The 25329-nt window shown below is 43.5% G+C and overlaps 1 pseudogene; it reads right to left on the bottom strand.

Moving 5' to 3' along the window:
• Positions 1-17087: 17087 nt before the first annotated feature.
• Positions 17088-17232, bottom strand: LOC128409667 (uncharacterized; annotated as a pseudogene).
• Positions 17233-25329: the final 8097 nt, after the last annotated feature.

Below are 25329 nucleotides of genomic sequence, written 5' to 3'. Positions count from 1 at the left end.
AATGGCTCTTCAGTAACTTCATTAAATCTAAATCCTCGGGGGGAAGCCGGGGAGAACTTGAGCTGCAATATAAATTGCAGCATTATATCTGGCAGTACTGCTGATACATCAATGTATCAGTATTCTTAAAGGGTAATTACTCCCCCCCACCCTCCCCAACATTATTGTAAGGGTAATTTGCAGAAACATTTGTCCTACTAATTTCTGGGCTTGACACATCATGATAGTAAAGCAAATTCAGTCCTTATCTTCACTATGCACTCCAAATTCCAAATTCCTTGTTTGCTGGTGTATCCCAGGGAGCACTACATGGTCATGAATATGCCACCTGATTACTCTTAAGAGGCTCTGCCCTTGTTATTTATTTATTTAAGTGTAATCTGGTTATGAATTTGACCAAAGAAAGTTAATATCTCTTTGTGGCTGTGGCTGTTGTCTGAATGGGAAATCGTTCATGTGGGGGCTTAGAACAAGTGCTTTGTCTCAGAGACGTACTTAGGGTCTCTTGCGCCCAGAAACAAATCACTTCACCTCAATAACCACATTAGAAACGACTACATTTTATGCAGCCCAAGTACTCGAAGGGGTGAGGGTGAGGTGAGGAAGAGGTGACACCTGTTCTCATTATTTCTCACAATGTAATGCTACAATATAGGCTACAATATTCCCATGAGATAAGGGAACCCTTGGTTGACTGACTCCCTCAAGGCTGCCTGGAACCAAGACTGTCTAATCTGATACACTGCGTCCCCCAGGACATTATTTGTTCTGCTTGAGTATTCTCAAGGCATAATCCACCACATTCCTCCTATGTGCTGCATTGATGTGAAGGTCTAATGTTTTGTCTTCTCTCACATTAATCCACCTGGCAATTAAGAATGTCTTCAGAGGCCCCCTATCCTCACAGACATGGAGGTGGCTGTTAGAAAGAGTGCTCTTTTGGTGGTAATATCCAACGTCACAAACTCTGCGTGTTTGCCCTGTGCCATGATGTTATCTTCCGAGCGCGAGGCAGAGTCCATCCTGCCATTTTATTCTTTTAATGGTATTCAATATCCTTTTAATTTGCTTTTTATTGCTCTCTTTTATCTGGTATCTCTGCTGTTTTATCTTGTTTAATATTTTATTATTAAAATCTGCCTTGAAGCCTTTCTAGCGAGAGGCACAGTGCAAATTCTGTAAAGATGTGAGAAACTGGGATGTATTCAACTAAGTTCTGCTCAGAGTAGGGCCACTGAAATTAATAAACCTGTTAGTCATAGTTATGCACTTCAGTAAGGCCTACTTTGAGTAGGAGTAGTGTTGGCTACAACCCTATATATTTATATATGATAAACAAAGAGATAGAAGTTATTTTTCGTACCCAGTGCTAGTGCCAGCAACAGAGTCCCAGCATAACCACCAGCAATGCTTCTCCATTCCTAGCTAGATAGTTTTGTGACTGGTTGGATGATTTGTGACATCCAGGAAATAGGATATGATAAGCCTGAATTTCCAGTCTGAGAACCTTTGAAACTGTCCCTCCCAGTCACAGCAGCGTCCCTCGAAATGGAAATAACTACCGTATTTTTCGCTCTATAGGGCGCACCGGACCATAGGGCACACCTAGTTTTTTTTTGGGGGGGGAAATAAAAAAGAATTTTTTTATCCATCCCGCTGGCTGTCTTGGCTTCCTCTTTAGCCACACACAACCTCTCCAGCCGGCTTTGGCAGAAGCCAAGACAGCAAGCAGGATGGATCCCGCTCGCTGTCTTGGCTTCCTTTTTACCTGCGGGGCTGGGGTGGGGGAAGCCCGAGCTTCCCCCAACCCCAGCCCCCAGAACAGGTCCGGGAGCGGGGGCGAGGTTGCGCACAACCTCGCCTTCGCTCCCGGAGCTTGCTGCTATCTGCAAGCCTTCTGAGCCCGGTGGGAACTCCCACCGGGCTCCGAGGGCTTGTGGATAGCTGCCCAAAGCCCGGGGTGCACAGCGCTGCGCTCCCCGGGCTTTGGGCTGCTATCCGCAAGCCTTGGGAGCCTGGCAGGAACTCCCGCAGGGCTCCAAAGGCTTGCGGATAGCTTCCTGAAGCCTGGAGAGCGAGAGGGGTCGGTGCGCACCGACCCCTCTCGCTCTCCAGGCTTCAGTGAAAGCCTGCATTTGCTCCATATGACGCACACACATTTCCCCTTCATTTTTGGAGGAGAAAAAGTGCTTCCTATAGAGTGAAAAATATGGTAGGTTCTCTAGTCCCTGGTATGACTGGATGTTGTTGGTGCTGTGTGTTTGGAGTGAGGGTTGGAGAAATCAATACATGCCTCCAAGACTTACTAGAGCAAAAGGATTGTAGCAAGGATCCTGAGACAATTATCAAGGTGGAACATTTGTCAGGCAAACATCTAAGTTTTGACATTTTCTCCAAATAATAAAAATAAAAATGGAAGCATTTGGAATAGTAGGGTGATATATCAATGACCTGATGTAATTGCTTTCTCTAAAATATGGCATTCTAAATGGATCTCTGACTTGGATATATGTAGCGAATAATTTAATTTATGTAGAGGCAATGAATCTGAAAAGAGGGAGGTTATGTGATACATAGGCAGAATTTCTCTTAGATTATATTATAATATATGACTCATTCCAGCTTATTTTCCTTTCGTATACTTAAATTAAACCCCAAGTGATACATGATAATTGGCTGTATCTATACCCCTGCAAAACCAGTGGTACAGTGAGGAATACCGTAAATACCATAGGTTTAGGAAAAGTAGGATGGAATTTATTTCAAGGAGGACTCAAGTTGACAGTTCAATATTGCCGCCCTGTTCAGCAATGTTCTGGCAATTGGTTCTACCACCTTATCCCATCAAGTATCATATCTTGATTTTACAAAACAATTTGGGTTTATGAACTGCTATATAGGCTTATGAGGATGAAACTTGCTATGCTCCACATCGCAAATCCCATTCACTTCCATGGCTCTTTTGTCACTGGACTCTGATTTAAATGTTATCCATGTGGTATCTGTGTGGTATCGTGGATCTATTTTCAGACAACAACCCTGCTTTGGTGCTATATCTGAATCCATGCTAACTTACAAACCATGGTTTGCAAGGAGATACCAAATCAATATATCAAACAATGACTAGAGGTTGGTCTCAAAACCAGTTTGTGCTCAGTACTTTTTGGTGTTAGATCTGAATTTTCAAAATTTTGGCACACCACAAATAAGACCTCCTTTTCACCTTAAGGATCTGCTGTACCATAGGGATTTGACTGTACTTCCCAACTTATAAAGCCAAGTGCTGATGTATATTTGGAATCTCAAACCTCAAAACATAAATTAGCACAAACCATGGTTTAGTGGGTATTTTGAACTGGGCCAGAAATATTATGCTGTGCCATTCTCCTCCACCTGCTGACCCTCTCTGCCTCCAGGTCTAAGTGGTTTTGGTTTTCTAGTTTTTCCTGAATTTATCACCTGAAAGATAGTTTCTGGGATCATTTTACTTCCTAGTGAAGAACATTAAAAACATTTAAATCTGTTTTCTACGGATTATCAGTTAATTTAAAAAAAGAAATTGGGCCTATCTTTTGCTAACTCTTAATGGACTACTTACTTTCTGGAGAATTATTTTCAGGATCATTTCTTGCACTATGTGATGATCACAACTCCTTTCAAAGAAAGGAGATGGAGCAGACCTGTTTTATCTGCTCTCTTGTAATAACCAAGATCCCTCAAGGTAAGTAATAAATATAAGTGCCCAAAGGTACAACAAAAGCAGATTGTAGACAATAATATCTAGTGTACAAATACAGTGCTTAGATTTTACATCACTTGGATCGATGAGGCACAAGTAGGCAAAATTAAGAAAACTGAGCATGAAATGATTCAAAAGAAATCCAGTAGGTGCATGCAAAGTTTTGCTTTATCGTGATTTCCGATTCTGAAAATTGCAGGAAGCAACAGGACCTCAAATATCAGGGGGCTATGATCTCAGAAAGCCTGTCTTTTGAACTTCCCCATCTTCTACTGCTTTTGCTTCAGCTTTGCTGAAGCAGTGATGTTGCATGGGGGGGGGCAGAGGGGTGGTCGCCCTACGCGCAGGACCCCCACCAGGGGTTTATTTTTCTGCTCCTGCCCACATTATGAGGCTGGGATTGGACAGTCCTATCCCAGCCTCAGAAAGCCATGCGGGGCTGCCCTCACACACACCTCCCTTGCCACCAATGCCGATGCTTCAGGGTGCCTTCATGCCACTGTGGTGGGGGGTGCACTCGAGCCACACTGACAGGGCACAACACGCCAGGGCTTCACAGTGCCGGAAGAAGCCGCGTTTGCAAGAGAGCTTCCTGGAGCATGACAGTGCTGCTCTTGGGTTAAACAGGGGCTGCCAGAGCACCATGAGAGTGCCCTGAAGCAGTGGCATCGGCAGCAAGGCCTGGGCTGGTGGGGTGGGCTCCCTCCATCCTCACTCCCTGCCCCCTGGCGTGCGTACCCCTGTTGCGTGCATGCACACCAGGCTGCATTAGCACATGCTACGCCCCTATGTTGAAGGTCAGAATCTAAATTTCTTCTTGGAGCTTCTCCTGCTGGAGTCATAGACAAGACTTTGGAGGCCAATGGCGTCCGGGGGTCCGGCACACTTCTCTTTGCGGCTCTGACCCTTCCCAAAGACCTTTGACTCCAGCAGAGTAAACACAGCGGAACAGAAGCAGGAAACGTTCTTCGTGTGAGGGCAATAATTCAGGCTGAAACGCAGCAGTCTCCTTATCTTTAAAGTCTTTATTCCTTAGCAAAACACAACATCTATAAATCTCCTGGCGACAGTTCAGCCATCGCTGCTCTCCCCACGGAGCAAACACGCACACTGAGAGACGCAGTAAAACCCTCCCTTCAGTGTTCTAAACCCCGCCTCAGAATGTGAGGCGTCACTCAGAACTCTTAACCCTGTAAGTTCTGAGCCTCTCTCCACACCCCCTCTCGAATCACGTTCTGAGAGGACCTCTGAGTGTTCAACACCTTCCCCATTGCCTTCCGCCCCTTCCTGGCATCGTTGTTAGGCACCTGTTGAACCTCACAAACCTCAGGTTCGCACTGTGCGAAACCAACCCACGCATTTGTGACCTGAAACCTCTCAGGTGGAATTCCCTTTGTAGCCCGCGATGATCGCCTGGGCACAAACTGGGGTGCTCCTTTTGACCCACTGGGGCCAGCATGTGCGTCTTCCTCATCAGAAGACTCCCCCTCTGACTTGACACGTCTGTGAGCTTTCTCCATTATGCGCACAGGAGATGAGGGCTCACTCTTGGACACTCCTTTAACAACCTGTGGAGACGCCCTACTCTGTTCAGGGTCCTGGTCTCCACCAGCAGGTTCAGGCTCTGGCTCTCCCTCCTCCTCAGAGTCAGATAGACAATCTGAGTGAACGTCAGAGCGCGCTTTGCGCCTTGCCCAACCATCCTGCTCAAAGAACTCAGCCTGTTTACTGACCAGAAGCTTGGTCTGATCGCCTTCTGGGTATGCGAATCTCCACCCTTTTGTCGCAGGCTCATATCCACAGAAGATCATTTCCTGGTACCTTGGGCCACCCTCCTGCTGCAGAAACTTTGGTACAGGCACCATGGCTCTGCTACCAAAAGTGCGAAAGAAATGCACAAGCGGCTTCTGCCGATGAAGCAGGAAATACGGGGTGTCACCTACCACTGCATTGTAGCACCTGTTCATCGTGAAATTGGCTGTCTTTACCGCCTCCCCCCAAAAACTTTGAGGCAAACCAGAGTCATCCAGTAGAATCTCTGATGCTTGAACCAGAGCTTTACTCCTAAGCTCTGCCACGCCACTCTCCTGAGGAGAAGTCACCTTGTGACGTATCCCCCTCTGGCGAAAGAAACCCTTTAGAGCAGACCCAGTGACCTCTGAACCTCGGTCACACTTGAACCCCTGCACCTTGGTGGAGAACCTTAGTTCCACCTCAGCAACCCAATCTTTGATAAGTTGTGTTGCCTCCTCCTTAGTTTTCAGCGTGAAAGCCCATGCGTTCCGCGTATAATCATCTGTCAGCACCGCCAGCCACTTGGCCTTGCCCAGACTTGGCTGTGGCATATCAGAAAGGTCCGCATGCACAAGCTCAAAAGGCTTTGTGGTTACTCTCTCCATCCTGGGATGATTAAATCCCTTGTTTCTGGCTTTCCTGCAAGCCCTGCAATTCAAAGGTTGACCACATTCTTTTACCTTGCAACCTTTGGTGCACTCTGATAACATCTGAACGTCCTCACAGGACCCATGTGACATTCTCTTGTGCCACACGCAAGCACACGACACATGAGTGTGATCAGTGGCTTTCCCAGTATTCCCCTCACCCTCCAGAGGTGTTTCCAGAACAAAGAGGTTGTTCTGATCTTTTTCAACACTTATTAGCTGTTTCCCCCCTCTGGAAATTGTGCAAACATTTTTTTCAAAACTCACTGAATATCCCTCCTGTAAAAGACACGGTACAGACAACAGGCAATGTTTTATCTCAGGGAGAACATAGACCTTCAGTTCATCCTGCAAGAAAGAGATAAACATGTTAGCAACATGGGTTACACGTCCCTGTGAACCTGTAGCAAATTTAACTGTTTTCTCAGTTGAAACAGCCTTGCAGTTCCACATTTGTCCATCAGGTGGCGCTGTGACCAAATGGCCATTCGCAGCCGAGTCAACAACCCAACGTAGGACCCTCCCCCCTCCGGAGTTGTCCTTCTTTGTTGCCTTAGCAACTGACTTCCTGCTGCCCCCGACCTTGGGGCTTTCGCTGCAGGTGTTGTTGTCCAAAATTGCCATTGACGCAGACAGCTGATAAGCTTTTCCTCCCTTCTCTGGAGCTCGTAGCGTAAGCGCTTTTTGCGGTTTCCCACGCCTGCTCCCTCTTCTGGTCTGGTTGCCCTGGAAACCCGGCTGGTTCCCATGGGAAGCGACCTTGGACACATCCTGCCCTGTCTCCCTTTCTCTCTGTGGGCAGCTGCGACACAAGTGGTCAGCCGAAGCACAAACAAAACATCGCCGAGTGGAAAACTTTGCAAACTTGCCTTTGGTCTTCTCTGCCCTCCCAACCTTTCCAGCAGCGCTCCTCGAGGCTTTTCTGCTGTTGGGAAAATGGCCTTTGGCTTCTGCTGTGGTTTCTCTGCAAACCCCCTCCAGCTCCTGCCAAACAGCCTGGGCACTCTCAAGACCCTTGGAATGGCCTGCATCCCCATTCTCAGGTGCAAAGTTCTCAGTGGAAGAGATAGCCACTGCAATTCTCTCCTCTTCTCTCAGCCGCTCTCTAGCACGCAGCTCATGTGTAGGGGCATTCCGGCAGCCCTCCAACACAGTCCCAGCCCCCTCTGGGCCTTCTGGGCGTCCCTCAGCCCCTCTTGGGCTTCCAGCCCCCTCTGGGCTTCTTGGGCGTCCCTCAGCCCCTCCTGGGCCTGGTGCTTCCTCAGAGCAATTCTCAGCCCCCTCTGGCCTGGCTCCCACTGTCATCTTCAGTGCCTGCCTTCTCTCGACCCAGGGCTTGCTCCCGTCCACCTTATCAAAAGGGATTGACGATTTCTGGCTGTCTGCCATCTCTCCCCGGGGCCCCGCCTACTTACGATACAGTAGCACCTCCCGGTCCAGCAGATCCTTCCCAGCGTCTCATCGGCTGGCCTTTGGCTGCAGTCTTCTCACACACGAACGTTTCTTATCTTTATTGCTGATCTCCCATAACCTTTGGAGGCCAATGGCGTCCGGGGGTCCGGCACACTTCTCTTCGCGGCTCTGACCCTTCCCAAAGACCTTTGACTCCAGCAGAGTAAACACAGCGGAACAGAAGCAGGAAACGTTCTTCGTGTGAGGGCAATAATTCAGGCTGAAACGCAGCAGTCTCCTTATCTTTAAAGTCTTTATTCCTTAGCAAAACACAACATCTATAAATCTCCTGGCGACAGTTCAGCCATCGCTGCTCTCCCCACGGAGCAAACACGCACACTGAGAGACGCAGTAAAACCCTCCCTTCAGTGTTCTAAACCCCGCCTCAGAATGTGAGGCGTCACTCAGAACTCTTAACCCTGTAAGTTCTGAGCCTCTCTCCACAAAGACAACCTGCTATTGCCACTCCACTAATCTCTACAACTGAGCACTGCAATGTGATGACTCATAACTGTGTAGTTTTGCTCAGGGGATAAGCTACTGATGGAGCCCATGGTCACCTCCCACAGCGTTCCAGAGGGTTGGGAAACTTCTAGAACAGAGGTACCACTTGGTGGTGCAGGGGGAGGGGAAATTGTCAGAAATATCCCAGTATTGCATGTTTAAATAACCAGAAAGTTTAATTTTCAATAAGATGAAACAGAGCAAGGGGAATTAAAGGAGCAGGAGAAAAAAGTTTACACCAATGGGATCCTTCCACCAGATCATATCAAAAGCCTTCCATGGACCGAAAGAACATTTTTGACTGTGGACGGTGAAGTCTGGATCCAGCCTTTGTGTGGTGCAATGCATTTGGTACAGCAGCAGATGAAAGGAGCCTTCCAATCCATACTCTGTTTTGGGATGCTCATTTCTGTTGTGAGGAACAACATTATATCCATTATATCCAACATTATTGCAAAGGGCAGACATGAATTTGTATTAAGAAGCAGCTAGCTATATACTGCTATTACTACTGTATCCATATTGAATTCTGTAGCTGAAATAGCTGCCTTCACCACATGATAAATTTGCCTATTCCTGCCCTCTCTCATTACACAACAGACCCTTCCCTGGAACATTTCTTATCCTACCTGTACCCTGTCCCACAAATCCCATCCCCAATCTATCCCATCTTCAGTATCTCCCTTCTCCATGATTTCTCCCTTTTCAATAATAATAATAATAATAATAATAATAATAATAATAATAATAATAATTTAGACCCTGCCCATCTGGCTGTGTTTCCCCAGCCACTCTGGGCAGCTCCCAACAGTATCAAAAGCACAATAAAATATCAGGCATTAAAAACTTCCCTAAACAGATGTCTTCTATCTTCATACTCTAGAACCTTATGTCACAGGCATATATGGTTGCTATAGATAGCCTGAGAATAAATCTGGATTTATGTTTACATTCTGTCTGTTGAAAATACTTCTACCACTGAGGAGGAGGAGGAGGAGGAGGAGGAGGAAGAAGAAGAAGAAGAAGAAGAAGAAGAAGAAGAAGAAGAAGAAGACGACTACCACTGGAGGGCAGTAAGACAATATACATGTTTCGTTGTGACAGGATGGTCTGAAAGCAAAACAAAACATTAGCACATTTATTGGTTACATCATCCACGCACATTTCACTAGATTATTTCCTAGCTCCTATTAGATTATTCCCTAGCTCCTGAATCAAGGGATCACTGCAGTTTGAGAGTACTTTTATTTATTCACCGCATTCATACACCACATATCCCAAGATCTCACAGAGGCATGCACAGGTCATCCCATTTTATCCTTCAAAAACACTGTTAAATAGGTGAGGCTGAGAGAGGGAGAGGGGGAGGGAGAGGGAGAGAGAGAGAGAGATTTTCATTGAGTCATCCAAAGAGCTAGCAGAATCTACTGCATATTAACCTCATAGGAACATAGGAACATGTAGGGATTGTTACCAGCTAACTATTTGTCCAACTAACCAATGGAGTCTTGTTTGACAGCAGCTCTCCAGAGTCTGGGCAGACATGAGAACCACACAGATGCTAATTTGGGTTCCATCATGGAAGAAAGCTGGGGTGAAAATGTAACAAAATTTAATAATATTGTTATGAGTTCGGGGTGGGGTCGGCCTGGATGGGTCCCTTCCAGTTCTTGGGATCCTGTATCTGTGGAGGCAGAATGTGTAAGAGCAAACTTGCCAAACTAGCCCCTTTGCCAGGGTGGTGGTTTCAGCTGGCCGGTTTAGTGCTCATCAGCATCTCAGAGAATGAGTGAAGTGATTGATGGTGCTTTCCAAGAAAGGAGGTAGGCATTTCTCCCCTCTCTGCTCACCTGGCTGAAGGCCAGGTGATCCTAGGTAGAAGAACAATAGCCAGAGCTGTGTGCGTGAGAGAGTTTAAAGCAGCCTAGAAACTGCAGATGGAGAGATATGTCTTGCTCATGTTTGTTCAGCGCTGGGCATTTGGGGCCCCCTGGAATAACAATAACAATAACAATAACAATAACAATAACAATAACTTATTATTTATACCCCGCCCATCTGGCTGAGTTTCCCCAGCCACTCTGGGTGGCTCCCAATCAAGTGTTAAAAACAGTACAGCATTAAATATTAAAAACTTCCCTAAACAGGGCTGCCTTCAGATGTCTTTTAAAGATACGATAGCTGCTTATTTCCTTCACATCTGAAGGGAGGGTGTTCCACAGGGTGGGTGCCACTACCGAGAAGGCCCTCTGTCTGGTTCCCTGTAACCTCACTTCTTGCAACGAGGGAACTGCCAGAAGGCCCTTGGCGCTGGATCTCAGTGTCTGGGCTGAACGATGGGGGTGGAGACACTCCTTCAGGTATACAGGACCGAGGCCGTTTAGGGCTTTAAAGGTAAGCACCAACACTTTGAATTGTGCTTGGAAATGTACTGGGACCCAATGCAGATCTCTCAGGACCAGTGTTATGTGGTCCCGGAAGGCTAAAGTGGAAGAAATATGTTTTGGGTTTTTAATATTATGAGCCCCTCCACCCTCCACTCAAGGCTGAGGAAATCATATTATTCCATCATGCGCTGTAGAAAGTGATCACACCAATTTGCAGCCCACAGCTCGGCTGTGCATTAATGTATAGCAGTTGCATTATAAACCAACACCATGGAGCACAGCATTTCACAAACTTCATCTCTTTTTCGAATATTTGCAAATGTGTAAAAATGAACATTCCCACAAAAATCCCACAACCCCTAAGTTCTTCCTTTCCCTTTTCAAAATGAACAGTCCTGGGAAACCTCCTACATTTCCCACTGCTTAGTAAAAGAAGAAGAAGAAATCAAAAGAGCTCCTTTGCCGCGAACCAGCTGTATATGCTTAAGATAAAAGCAGTTAACATTTGATGTGCTGTAATGCTCCTGGGAAACTACAAATTCCCTCCATTGAATTTACAATAACCCAGTGTTTCTTTAGCTAGCTCTTTAATATAAATGTTTATGGACTTTTCATTTGTTTCCTGCCCTTGGTAGGGAACTTTGCAACAACCAATTTTTCGGGGGGAAATATATAGAGAACTCGCGGAAGGTGTTTCTGTTTGAATCCTTAGAGCTAGTTAATGAGAACTTCAGCATCTAGGGAGAACAAGAGATCATAAGAAGAGCCTGTTGGATCAGGCTAATGGCCCATCTAGTCCAGCTTCCTGTTTTCACAGTGGCTAACCAGATGCCTGTGGGAAACCTGCAACTGGGACCCAAGCACAAAAGCATTTTCCCCTCCTGTGGTTTCCAGAGACTGGCATGCAGAAGTATTACTGCCTCCAGCCATGGAGGCAGAGCATATCCATCATGTCTAGTAGCCTCTCCTCCATGGATTTGTCTAATTCTCTTTTAGGTAAAGGTAAAGGGACCCAACTCTGGGTTTGCGGCGCTCATCTCGCTTTTATTGGCCGAGGGAACTGGCATACAGCTTCCGGGTCATGTGGCCAGCATGACTAAGCCGCTTCTGGCGAACCAGAGCAGCGCACGGAAACGCCGTTTACCTTCCCACCGGAGTGGTACCTATTGATCTACTTGCACTTTGACGTGCTTTCAAACTGCTAGGTTGGCAGGAGCAGGGACTGAGCAACGGGAGCTCACCCCATCGCGGAGATTCGAACCACCGACCTTCTGATTGGCAAGTCCTAGGCTCTGTGGTTTAACCCACAGCGCCACCCGCATCCCAATTCTCTTTTAAAGCCACCCAAATTGGTGGCCGTCGCTGCCTCCTGTGGGAGTGAGTTCCCTAGTTTAGAAGTTTGGTGGAGTTTACCACCCCTTGTTTTTATATGATTCCTGATTTTGTAATTTCTCCCCATATACAGTTTTAAAAACCAAAGCATTTCCGAGCACGGTTTTAGGCAGATTAATGGGAATGCCTTGCATAAAGAACAGTCACAATAAATATTAAGCATTCCAAGTGCATCTTTCTGGAGCAATAGTAACGACCTAGAGGGAGATGTTACAGGCTATGGGTTAAGTAGTACGAGACTGCGAAATAAACACATCCATATGACAAAGTGTAATGGCTGTTGTCGCATCAACAAGTGACCAATGCAGTGGAAAAGTAATTTTGTCTGCGGAGCGCCAAGTTGCAGAGTTGTTGAGCTTGATGATGGAATGGAATGCTGCTCAGTATTTTGTGGTAAACTCCTAACATTGCAAGAGAAGGGATGCACATATTCATATAAGTTCATATTTTATAGAACGTTCTGTGATTCATTAAGGGAAAATCAAGAGGGTTCAAGTTCATGGGTACATAGCCTTATAAAACTAACAGCAGTTCCGATCTCATGACATTAGCAGAAATATACCAAGCCACGTGCGAGGCGCATTCATGCTGTGTGAACGTTTCAAACTTAGAAATTGATGACATTTCCAATAGTCCTTGCACACAACAATATAACTACATTACAGATAAACTTGTAGTAAAGCATATTCTAGAGGCATAGCTTAGCCAATGTCTTGGATCAAGGCCAGATTCACATCTATTTGCCGTAAAGGATGAAGTAATGTATTTGTCTGGGAAAGTACTAACAAAGAACAGGGTGAAAAGTTACTACCAAGAAATTAATGGTGGGATTGGGAGCCAATCAGAATGGGGCATCATGAGTTGGAAGAGAACAGAAAAGAATAAAAGGCAAAGGAGAGGTAGATAGATCAGAGATGAGAACCCTACCCAGGAGAGACAGGTAAGATCTGGAATGGAAGAGGATGTCATGTGGAATTATACTGAGGACTCATACAAATTCACACCCAGAAATGTGGGAGCCACTTCCCCGTGGTGCAGCCCCATGCTTCTCGGGGAGTGTGTATGAATTAAACAACCACGTTGACAGGAAAGTTGCATGGCCTTTTCCACCTACTTGACACTCCTCACAGTGGAGATATGATCAGGTGAGAAATACCTCCACCCACAACTCAATAGTGATGGATCACACCAGAAAAGAGTGAGTACCATGTAGCATCAAGCCCAATTCATATTTCTGCCTTAGGAGGAACCCAAATGATCCCTCCACCCCAAAACTAGAACCAACACTTTAAAGTTCTGTTGAACCATTGAGGCACCACTTCCTGCCTTTGTCCATCTCTCCATCATGGTGCTGCCTCAAGCAGGTCACGACCCTGGTCTGTAGGTGTCAGAAGACTCTTCGTTGTATTTGCTGCAAGAGACTAGCATGGCTCTACATCTGGAAATGGCTAAGGATCGGAAGAGATTTGTATTTCTATACCTCTACAGCAGGTGGAACAGAGTGACTTCTCTTACTCAGCAGATAACCTTATAGTGGAAAAAAGTGAGGCAAAACAGAAAAAGGACCAATGGAAGAATTTCCACTGAGATTAGCTATAAATATTTTACTACTTTGGTGGTGAAATGGATAAGAAACAATAATATTTATAATGCCATATAACCTGCTTTGATTTTTCTCCATTTCGTACAGTGATATATTAAAATCATAATGTACTGTACATGCTGGACTTTTCTCTGTGTGCATAATTTGGGTTGACAGAACTGAAATATTACTTTGTTATTGATTTAGCTTCAGTCCTGGGTTATACTATGGTATTATTTTATGAATTGTTTTATGTTGAGGAAATAAAACAATCATAACTTTGGAGAACTGCTTTGAACTTTTAGATTCCCCCAGTGCTTTGAGCTTCCACCATTTGCCAATGGTAGAATTCTACCAAAGGTAGAATTGGAATATGGAAAATAAGACTATCAAAACATTGGTGACCTGGGCCTTCAAGCTGGACCATAATTCTCAGATGAGCCAATCTTGTTGCCCACCTTTCTGCTCAAAGTCCAATGGCGCATCTAGCAGTGACCTGAACAGTGAATGTCAGTGATAAGTGATTAGATGCTTATTTTCTTTTTAAATTGTCCAGTGGACCTCCTGATTATCATAATTTTCTTCATGGCTGTGAACATGGAAATTCCATATAGCAATCTTGGCTAAATATCCAGAGATGAATCTTTCCTTCTGCACCCCAGTATACCTCTGAATATGCTAAAGGAGGAGGGACAACTACAGTATTAGATGAGGGTTATTTACCTCAAGTTATGGGCTACCTAATGCATCTGGTTGCCATTGTGGAAAGCAGAATGTTGGACTTGATGGGCCTTTGGCTTGACCCAGTCTGGTTGCTCTGATATTCAAAGGACTCTCCTCTTTAAATAAAATATTATTTATTTCTGGTTTCTTGAGCCATATTTTAAAAACCAAGGTGGGGACATGCCTCACTGCTTCAAGAACTCAAGCAAACACCACTGTTCCGAAGTAGCAATATTTTTTTACTTTGCATACTATACAACTGACAGAAAATAACACATTTGAACTCCACTCTTTGGACAGAAGAGGCTTCTGGAGTGGTGTACAAATATCAGTGATAAGACAGATCATAATCAGGAATAAAACCTTAAACATTTTAAACCATCACTTCTCCACACATTTCTCACCATTGTCACTTTGCGCAAAAATTAAAAAACATACTTTAATATGCAAAGCCTAACCGTATTCAGAGCATGCTTAGCCAAACACTTTTCTTTGTTTATGCAGAATACTATAAATCACTACCTATCCTCAAACCTCCAAACTTTATCCCCATTTATTAGATTGCTTCAGTGGAGAGAGGAGAGATTTCCCCAAACATTTGGGGGTAAGCAAGGCTGTAATATACACTATTAATTACAAATGTGCATAGATTTCTCTCATCTGACCAGACAGAAAGTGTACTAAAGGGAAGGGGAAAATATCTGAGGGATTCCTGCCTCCTGATGTTGAAACAACCCACTTATCAGTCACAGCTCTGGCTTCACTCGCTAGCTAAAATCACTGGAAGGTGGGGGCAGCCAGGCTTGTGCATCACCCTCCGCATTTGGCTTCCTAATTTCTTGACTAACTTTTTTTTTTAAAAAAATGAAAGCTCAGAGTCTGGCCCCATTGCAGACATGGGCCCTAGTACAGATGCTCAAACTGCACCATTATAAATCTGGTTATGGTTCCCCATCCCCCCCCGGATGCTGCCATGAGAATGCCCAGAGATACGAGGAACAATGGGAAGTATTGCTCTCACAATCTTTAGTGTCCCTGGAGAACATTTGGCAAAATAATCTGGATCACCAGAGGGAAATATGTATGTTTGTGTGCTTGCTTATTATAAGGCCAAGTACTTTTTCTGCACCAGAAAACTGAGGGCAATTTGAAAGGCATTCTTAACACAAAGGGGGGGGGGAGCTTTCTTTGTTGTTACTGAGTTAGCTTTCTATTCTTTTTTCACGGCTGCCTCTAGGTTAATTCATTCAACAAACTTGAAAGGAAGAGTTGCCCTCCCTACTCCTGCCATTTGTGGAGAGCAGGGTGGTGTTACCTTTTCTGCACTCTTTTCTTTCTGCATAGTTGCTATGGTTGCTTTGAAAGATAGTGAGAAAAACAGTTTGGTAATTCTCAAACCGTTGGTTTACAAGATTCAAGATTCTAGTCTTCAAAAGAAAACATCTTTTTTTTTTGTTTCTTGGTTGGTTAATGAAGTGCTACTTTGATTGAAGAGTTATTTAGCACTGAGCAGCTAAGTCTGAGCCAATTCTTGGCCCTGATCCATGGCATGGCATGATTGATTAATGAAGTAGCATTTTTTAAAGACAGCAAAAGATCAGCTTGGCACTTTTTCTGGAACTGAATGGACAGTTACAACTATTGTGCCCTGAGGAGCATTAGGTTCAGAACATATGTTAGTACCATATTTTTCGCTCTATAAGACGCACCAGACCACAAGACGCACCTAGTTGTTGGAGGAGGAAAACAAGAAAAAAAATATTCTGAATCTCAGAAGCCAGAACAGCAAGAGGGATCACTACGTAGTGAAAGCAGTTCTGTTCTGGCTTCTGGGATAGCTGTGCAGCCTGCATTCGTTCCATAAGACGCACACACATTTCCCCTTTCTTTTTAGGAGGGGAAAAAGTGAGTCTTATAGAGCAAAAAATATGGTAATTAGGCACACCAGCTAATAGTAAATGAAATGACGTTTCAGAGAAAACACAGTATACCTGCTTCACACCATAGTCGCATGGATGGCCCTTGAAATTCCATTTGTTGTGACTGCTTCTCCATGCAGTAGCTGCTTGTGTTTGGAGTGGCTCAGTGACCACTAGAGATTGAGAAGAAATTTGATGCACTTCACATTTAAAGGTGAATCTACCTAATTTGCCTTTCCAAAGCAAAACATGGACTGCAGTTGACAGTGGCCATCCTTTGAAAATTAGCACTTTTCTGAATTTTTCAATGCAGTTCTCCAGCAAAGGAATATGTACAAATCAAATGATTATACATGATAAACTTTGCAGAAAAAAATGCTTGTTAGTGAAAATAAGATATAAAAATACATTATATTATTTACAAATTGCTTTGTAAATACATGTATATTAGAGGAAATTGCTTAAAAATGTGTAGATCAGGCATAGGCAAACTTGGCTCTCCAGATGTTTTGGGACTACAGCTCCCATCATCCCTAGCTAACAGGACCAGTGGTCAGGGATGATGGAAATTGTAGTCTCAAAACATCTGGAGGGCTGATTTTGCCTATGCCTGGTGTTGATCAAGAAAAAAAAAATCACTAAAAGCTGATGAAATTTCATGAGGATTTTAAAGAACTGATGTTGAAAAGTGGATAACTGAACTTAAGATTGGGAAGGTGAAAAACTGAGGGAAACTGAAAGGGAGAGAATTGCCCATCACTACTGGTGATGTACTTTTTAATTTTTATTAAGACAGATCACACTTTGGAGGCTATTGCCAGCATGCCACATACAGAAAGCAGACAAGATGCAATACTACACCAAGATGCCTGCAGAGGAACTATATTGGATCACAAACCTATAACTCTGCTATACTGTATATGCAGGCAATGATTATCCTCCTCAGCTGAAAACTGTGCTATGCTGTGCACTATATAAGCCACAAACAGATCACAAGCCACCACTGACAGGTTGATAAGGTACCAGCAGTAGCTTCAATAAATAGACTTTATTAGTTCTACACTTGATCTTAGCCAAAAGGCCGAGAAGCGATTTCGTGGGTTGACTTTATTAGTTTGAAGATAGCCCTGATTCCTTTTTAGGTCTTTTGCTGAGGTTATAAACTATATTTGGTGATTTATAACAGTAATTACATTTTAAGTAAATAGCTGCCATAGATATGTAGAAAAATCACTTATCCCTTGTAGAAAAATCACTTATCCCTTGCAGTTCAACTATTAATTTTATCTTAATGATACTTGGTGTAAGTACACATTATTCAGATTTTTTTCTTCCCTCAAGATAGGAAAAACAAACATAGTATTTCGTTATATTTTATTTCCTTTCAAATTGGAATAGCATGATAAATTCAATAAATATTAAACTTTATTAAATTTAATTTGATCAGCACTAAGTATAGGTAGACCTATCCCAATCTGTACCATCCTGTTTCACTAAGTTGATGCCCTAAAGTATGGCCCATCCTGTTTCTGTGCAGACATTTTAGGATAAACTAGAGAAATCCTAAAAAAACAAACCTCACAGAAACCCCACAAATCAGAACTGAGAAATACTTATGCAGTGTACCAAGGGCTATACTGTATTTTTCTCACTTTACAATGTACAGCTGGTTGGAGCAGCTTCAGGTCATGGCACCTCTACTGCACCAGACAAAAATACTTCTTAAAATGGTGCAGCAAACAACCATACCTTGCTTCCTGGGTAATTCTATGAACAAAGGACCAGTGTACATCCAAAAAAGGGCTGCTACCATGTCAACATGGGGGTGGCCATTTTGTTTTTGCGTACATGGCCCTTTGTTCATAGAATTACCCGGAAAGTAACGTGCAGTCTTGCTCCATTCAAGGTACAGTGGTACCTCGGGTTAAGAACTTAATTCGTTCTGGAGGTCTGTTCTTAACCTGAAACTGTTCTTAACCTGAAGCACCACTTTAGCCAATGGGGCCTCCTGCTGCCGCTATGCCGCCGCTGCACGATTTCTGTTCTCATCCTGAAGCAAAGTTCTTAACCTGAGGTAATATTTCTGGGTTAGCGGAGTCTGTAACCTGAAGCGTATGTAACCTGAAGTGTATGTAACCTGAGGTACCACTGTACATAGTATCTTTATCTTGCACAAAAGAGGCACCATGCTTTGAAGCTGCTCCAATCAGCTCTACACAGTCCAAAGTGAGGGGAGGGAAAAAGACGTAACAGCTTTTGGTACACCTCTTAAGTATCATGATTGAACAAGAACCCAGCAAGGTGTGTAGATCTGCCTACTACTAAACTGCAGGTCTACATTCAGTTCTGAGGAGTGGTCCAATGTGACAAAAGAGAGGTGTTCATAGCAAATGCAGACTGTGCCAGGAATCCTCTAACATCTCAAATCTACATTTCATATGAACACAGGGAAGCTGGCAAACATAAGAACAGCTGACTGAATCAGGCCAACAAACCATCTATTTCAGCATCCTGTTTTCATAATGGCCAACCAGATACCTGTGGGAACAGCACAAGCAGGACCTGAGTGCGACAGCATTCTGCCTACCTGGCATTCCCAGCAACAGGTATTCAGAAAGTGAAGGTAGAACATAACCATCATGGCTAGTGGCCATTGATAGTCTTATCCTCCATGCATTTCTCCAATCCTCCTGTAAAGCCATTCAAGTTGGTGGCCATCAGTCCCTCCTGGGGAAGCATGTTCCATATTTGAAGGCTTGTTGTGTGAAGAAGTACTTGATTTGTTCCAACAGGCATTGGGGAACTGACTGCTTTTAATGAAAAGGGCTGGTGCCATGTTGGTTTTATTGTAATTATCTGTATGTTTTAGGGTTATGAGAAATAGAGAAAAACTTTCCTCTATTACTTTCTCCACGCCATGCATAAATTTATAAACTTCTAACATATCACCTCTTTTTTCACCTTTTCTCTAAATTAAGTAGTTTAGAGGGAAAGACCCTCTCAAAGAACTCTGCTGGCTCTGCTTCAGCAAGGCTGATTCTGCTATATGCTCAGCTATTTTATCTCTAATAATATTTCCTATCAATTTTTGTTGGGACAGATGTTCAGCTCACTGGCCTGAGATTTTCAAGATCCCACCTGGATCCCTTTTTTAAAAAAAATGGTGCTACACTGGCTACTTTCCAGTCTTCAGGTATGGAGGCAGGTTACATACATTTGTTAGAAGACAATCAATTTAACATCTGAGTTCTTTGAGAACTCTCAAGTAGCTGCCATCTGGACCTGGCAAATTGTCAGGTTTTTTGTTTTGTTTTGTCTGTTAGGCCTAGAACATCATCTCTCATCACCACTATCTGCCTCCATTCCTCAGACTCCTTTCCTGCTTTCCTGCTAGGGAAAGGTGATGCTCCCTGATTCCACTTTGACCCCAGGCCTGCCTAATAATAATAATAATAATAATAATAATAATAATAATAATATTTATTTATACCCCACCCTCCCCAGCCAAGGCCGGGCTCAGGGCGGCTAACAAGCAATAATAAAAACAAGTTGAATGAATGAATACAACTTAAAAACTAGATTAAAATACAACAATACAACAACAAAATCAGGAAGAACAGGTAAATGTGCAGGCAGTTCATCTGTACGCAGGCAGCTTCAAGCCAAGGACAGCAAAGGTAGAGATTTTGCTCCTTACTGCTCTGTGTGGCCCCTGTTTCAAGTGATAGCCCCCCCCCCCAGGATCTGCTTTTACAATCATTATCTCAATCCCATTCTGAAGAGCAGATAGAGTACTGTCATAATACAGCAATGGAAGTGAGATTGAAGAGTGGCATCTTGCCCTGGGTCAACTGAAGAATTCATGGATGAGTTGGTTCATAACACCAAGACACCCAGATCTAAGTGCGTTCGAAGGATCATGAGCACAACTTTCAAACTCCTTTCATCGAAAGGAATGACTTAACCAGCAAAATCACCATTAGGTAAACTGCATGGGGGGGAATAACAACACTGGAAACCATTAGAATGGCACTGCAAATAACAGCTAAGGCAGTTCTGAACACATTGTGATATTCATAGGCTTCTTTCCTTTCAATTGCAAAGAAGTAGAGTGGGTAGCATAAAGCTAACAGCCTGTTTTGTATAGCTCATATTTTGCCAAATAAGAAGACACATATCAGAGTGTTTTCACAGGCAAGTTCAAATGTAAAAAGAAAGGTTTAATAAACAAAAGGATTGCTCCTTCTCTCCCAAGGGCAAAAAGCAATGAATAAAACATTTGGCAGGAGTACCAGAGCTTGGTGCCTTATATATATTGCCTGTGTGTGTAGCAATATTAACCCAGAGAGAAAAGGCTTTTGTCTCTATCCATTGTTCAACCTGCTTTCTTTCATTAAAGCTCCTAGGAACGATATCATGATAGCCACACAGTTCATATGGTGTTCAACGATATGACATTCAATCCTTGAGCTTGCTCTTTGAAGCTGCAGCCATCCACTATCAATGAAGTATATGACATTGTGTATTTAACCAGTACACTTAGCTAGTTCTGGTTAGGGGCAGCTAATTCATTAGGAACATAGGGAGTATCCTTGTTGAATCACAATGGCAGCAGCTCTCCATTGATATGTGGCATATGGGTCTGTTGCCGAAAGCCTCAGGTCACTAGCACAAGCATTGCAGATTGAAAGGGGTGGATGGAGAGGTTAAGTACAAGTAGCCAATGTTAAGTCTTGGTGCCTAATATTATTTTTTCTTGCCCCCCCCCCGCTTTACACTGATGATCCTTCACATTACAGCTGCAGTTTATTTTGCAGAAAACTGTATGTCTTATCACATCCAAATCCATATGAATCAAGCCCACGAAAAGTACCATGAGATAACTGAGCAAACTAAACACCACGAGGAAATTATAATGCAACAAAAGTTTTCAGCTTTTTGAAGACTGAATCTGGGATATTTGAAGCTGTAAGACACATACAAACCCATACACAGAGTCTAAAAACAAGATTTTGTCATAGCACACTAAAGCTATGCACGTTAGTCAAAAGGCTGAAGAAGAGAATTGTATGTGGCCTTTTTTAAAGCTTTCAAATACCATTTAAACATTATAGGAGAATATCTCTGGAGGCTATCAGATTTTAGCTTGTCTCTGAGGATTTATTTGATACATGGTCAAAGAAGCTTGGTAGTGAAGCAAGCTTTCAATTTTAAGGATAGCGGACCATGGCCCAAAGACTGGGCAAGATTTATGTACAGTGACAAGAGGGAAAACCATTCAAGAAACGTTTGGCTTGAGGCATCTTGGATCCATTTCCTTCAGCCTGAGAGAGATGGTGCTTACTTTAAATAGCTGGCATGGCACTGTGTATCAAGCTGTGGCGAGGAAGGTCTACCATACAGCAGTGTGGTATTTGCATGTCATTGGTCTCCCCTCTCCCATTGGTACAATTTGTATCTGCGCTTTCTGGTGATGTATGTTATCCAGAACTGGTTCCTTTAAGTAGCCAGTGGTAGCCAGGGAGAAATGTTTCATCAGGATTTCAAAGCAAACTCTGAAATGATGGTGGTGGACACTAAAGTGGATACTTCTCTGAAAATCTGAGTGAAGCCTGAAAGTTGTAGCCACACATAACATGATGGATGGAATTTCTTTCCACTGAACAAATGGTCTATATCAAGAACAAATGGTCTCTTGAAATTCTCCACTCTATTTTTAGGCAGAGAAATGGGGAAGGGGCATTTCACAAAAATTTCACCAGGAGAATGAAATTTTCTAACAGTTTCTTGGGATGGGGCTCACCATTTGAGGTGGCCATATCACAGCTTCCTTCTTTTTGTGAAGTGTTTCTCCTCCTCCTCCTCCACCACCACAAGTGGCTGCAGAAGCACCAACAGCAACATCTGTGTTACAGCCTGGCTACCATTTTGTATCCTTCACAGCATTGATATTTGGATATTATTTTTTTTGCAAGGTGGCCTCCTTTTTCTAGAAAACAAGTCTCAGAAATGTTCTGAGAAAAGTATTTTCTGGGAAATTTCATCTCTGCTCTAGTCTCCACTGTCAACTCTGAAATATAGGTAAGAATTTGCTTAGATAAAATCATAGAATTGTAGACTGCCCTCCCAGATTGTGCCCCATGAACACTAAACAGTGCTGCACAGGTAGGAGGCAGCGTATACCTCCCACAATACTACACACACTTATTTAGTTAGTTATTTAGAATACTTACCGTATATCATGCTTTAGAGCCCTGAAAGCAGTTTACCCAAAATGACCACAGTAAAAAGGGTCAAGTCTAGTCTCAGGAAAAGAAATGTCCCTATGGTGACAGGATTGTTTAGATGGCATTTCCTGCACCTCAGTCTTGGCCTCTGTGGTGTTGTCCTCTGAGACAAGGGAATGGGGCTGAGCAGCAAGAACTCACTCAGCGTATGGTGTAAGCAAGTCTTCTCTTGTGGTTGTTGACACTGCCAGGCTAAAGTACCCACTGAAGTCTTCTCCAAGGCAAGGGAGTGGGCCTCTGCAGCTCTCAGATGTGGTTCCATAATTATATGGCTTACATATTTGCTGCAGATAAATTGGCATTAACAGCAGTATTTTCTGCGGAAAACTCCCCTCCCCCCAAACTAAGTGAGACACATGCATAAACTCTGTGAGCGCACTTGGGGCTCCCAAATTGTTTGGAGTGGGATGTTACAGCAGCAATGTTTTATGTGACAACCATGTGAATTGGCCGTGGTGTGTGATTTTCAGGGGGGGGGATTCTGGTGTAGAGACTTAATATGTGATCCAGCCGATTCTCACGGCTGCCTTGCAAAAATCACAGTCATGGTGTCAAGCCCCTGCTGTGGGGAAACAGGTTTTGAGTAGGAACCATGACACACTTGTAAAGCCTGAAGTGAACCTAATTCAGAATCAAAGTGGCATTGATCTCCTGTGCGCTCTCTCTTTCCATTTCTCTAAATAGGGCTGTAAAGCATTAGAAATTTTAAACATTTGATGTATTAATAAGTTCTTTTCATCTCATTAGCAGTAGATTTGCCACAGAGTAATAAATTCATGTTAATGGGATGTGGCACAGTTTTAAAGACAAATGTAGTTTTAAATGGAACATTTACAGTTCAAAAAAAATAAAAAAGTCATTTTCTTTTTAAAATGATGGACAGGAATAATGAAAGCTTCAGATGTCTAAGTCAGCTTTTGACAGCTGATCTAATAGCACCTGCCCAGCTGAATCAAATTCGTTTTCCAGTATGGCATGTCCAGCGTTAGAGAAAGATAAAACCTTTAAGGGTTAAAAACAAGGGGTCCCCACCCTTGTAAAACTGCATTGTAGTCAAAAATGCCAAAGCTGATCTGATTTCATGCAGGTTGGTTTTCTTGTCAAATGTGCAAATAAAAAGCATTTTCTAGTCTAAGGTCACTTCCAGGTGACCTGTTTATTGAGCATTCATCTTAATTTGTCTGTGTAAAGTTTGTGAGAATGTTAAGCACCTCCTCTTAATCTCCTCTTTATTGGGCATTCATTCTGATTTATTTGTGGGAAGCTTATGAAGAAGTTGTGTCAAGAACCTGTTACCCCACACAGAGGTGTAGCAAGGTCAGGTGGTACCCGGTGTGAAAAAATTCTTGTCACCCTCCCCCACACTGAATATTTTTTTTGGCCTGCAAAAATGGTTTTACTTTATTTCATATTATTGGGAGGAGCCAGGGTTGTTGAGCTTTTTTTGCAGAGATCACGTACCTTGCGATGAGGAGTCTGCCCCCTGCCCACCCTACAAACCTACAGCCAGGGGACCATTTTGACAGTGGGAAGCCAGAGTGCACCAAAGCCACAGCATCTCTCGTAGAGGTTGAGTGCCGGACAGCATTTTGTGACCCCCTCGGAGGTGACAACCACACCCACCGCAACCACCTTGCTCCGCCCCTGACCCCACACTTTCTAATCTACTGGACTTCCCCATCACTGTTCCTTAAGGCAAAATTCTAGTATATATATATATATATATATATATATATATATATATATATATATTGAAAGCAAAAAGCTGTGCAGGAAGTTACCAAAAGTTATGTTATTCTTCTTTTCAAAATATGATCCAGGAAGCTGTTCAGTCCCTCTTTTTCAAAAATGGAACCTAGCATACTTTAAGTTTATTGTCAGCGTTGATAGCAGGTGCAGCTAGTCTTGTGAATAATACTGTTATGAACTGACTTGATGTTCTTGGCTTAAAGAAAGAAGCAGCCAAATTTCAGATTAAGGGTGGCATTCAATTATGTTCTACTTGGAGGACGCCCACTGAAATTAACAAATGTGACTAACTTACGTCCATGAATTTCAATGGGTCTGCTCTGAGTAGAACTCCAATGATCCCTTTATGCCTCTATTGAGACAAAAACACCCTTAGAACTGTGTGTGTTGAGAAAAGAAATAGAGAGAAAGCATGCTCAAAAATACATTTTAAAATGTGAACTTTAGTGTGAGAACTTTAAAAAAAACCAAAACACTCACCGATAGATGCAGAAATGGGGTAGAATTGCTTTATGTGTGAACACATGGAAAAGTGACACAGGCTGAAAGCAGGTTCCCCCACCCCTTGTCATAGCTATCCTGGTTTCTTTATGCTCTGCAAACCTTGTTCCTTTCCGCCATGTTTGTCCCTGTCTGAGAGATGCTCCCTTGTCCCTGGTATGAGAGAGGCTAGTATAAAAATGCTGCCTGTTTGCCTCTCCTCACCCCAGGAGCACTGGAGCAAGGAGATTCTGCGCCAGCAATTTGCCAAGCGAAGCACTTTGGCAGGAAAACACACTTGCGCCTTAAAAACCTTTCGAAATGGTATGGAAAGTGGAGGTAAACAATCAAGTAAAAGGGGCAGCCAGAGCTCTGGAGTCCAATTTTGTGGCACGACAGCTCTCTTAAGGCTCAGGTGTAAAGGAAGAGCATGACAGAAGGATGCGTCTTTGTCATTTTGTGCTCACAGGTCATTTTCTTGCTTTGGTGTGATATGACCTGCCTCTGGGGCCCGTCAACTTAATAGCCAGCATAACTTATTTTGATACACACTCTTTAAAAGCAGCAGCAACAAAAGATGACCCAGAAGAGGGCTTACTAGCAAGGTGGGGCTATGCTGATGATAAATTGTTGATTTCCCCCTGACATGTTCGTAAATGGCATTCACCGAGGAG

The sequence above is a fragment of the Podarcis raffonei genome, chromosome 2 (assembly GCF_027172205.1).
Source record: "Podarcis raffonei isolate rPodRaf1 chromosome 2, rPodRaf1.pri, whole genome shotgun sequence".
NCBI lineage: Eukaryota > Metazoa > Chordata > Lepidosauria > Squamata > Lacertidae > Podarcis > Podarcis raffonei.
The sequence above is the reverse complement of the archived record's forward strand: the minus strand, read 5'-3'. Positions and strand labels throughout refer to the sequence as shown.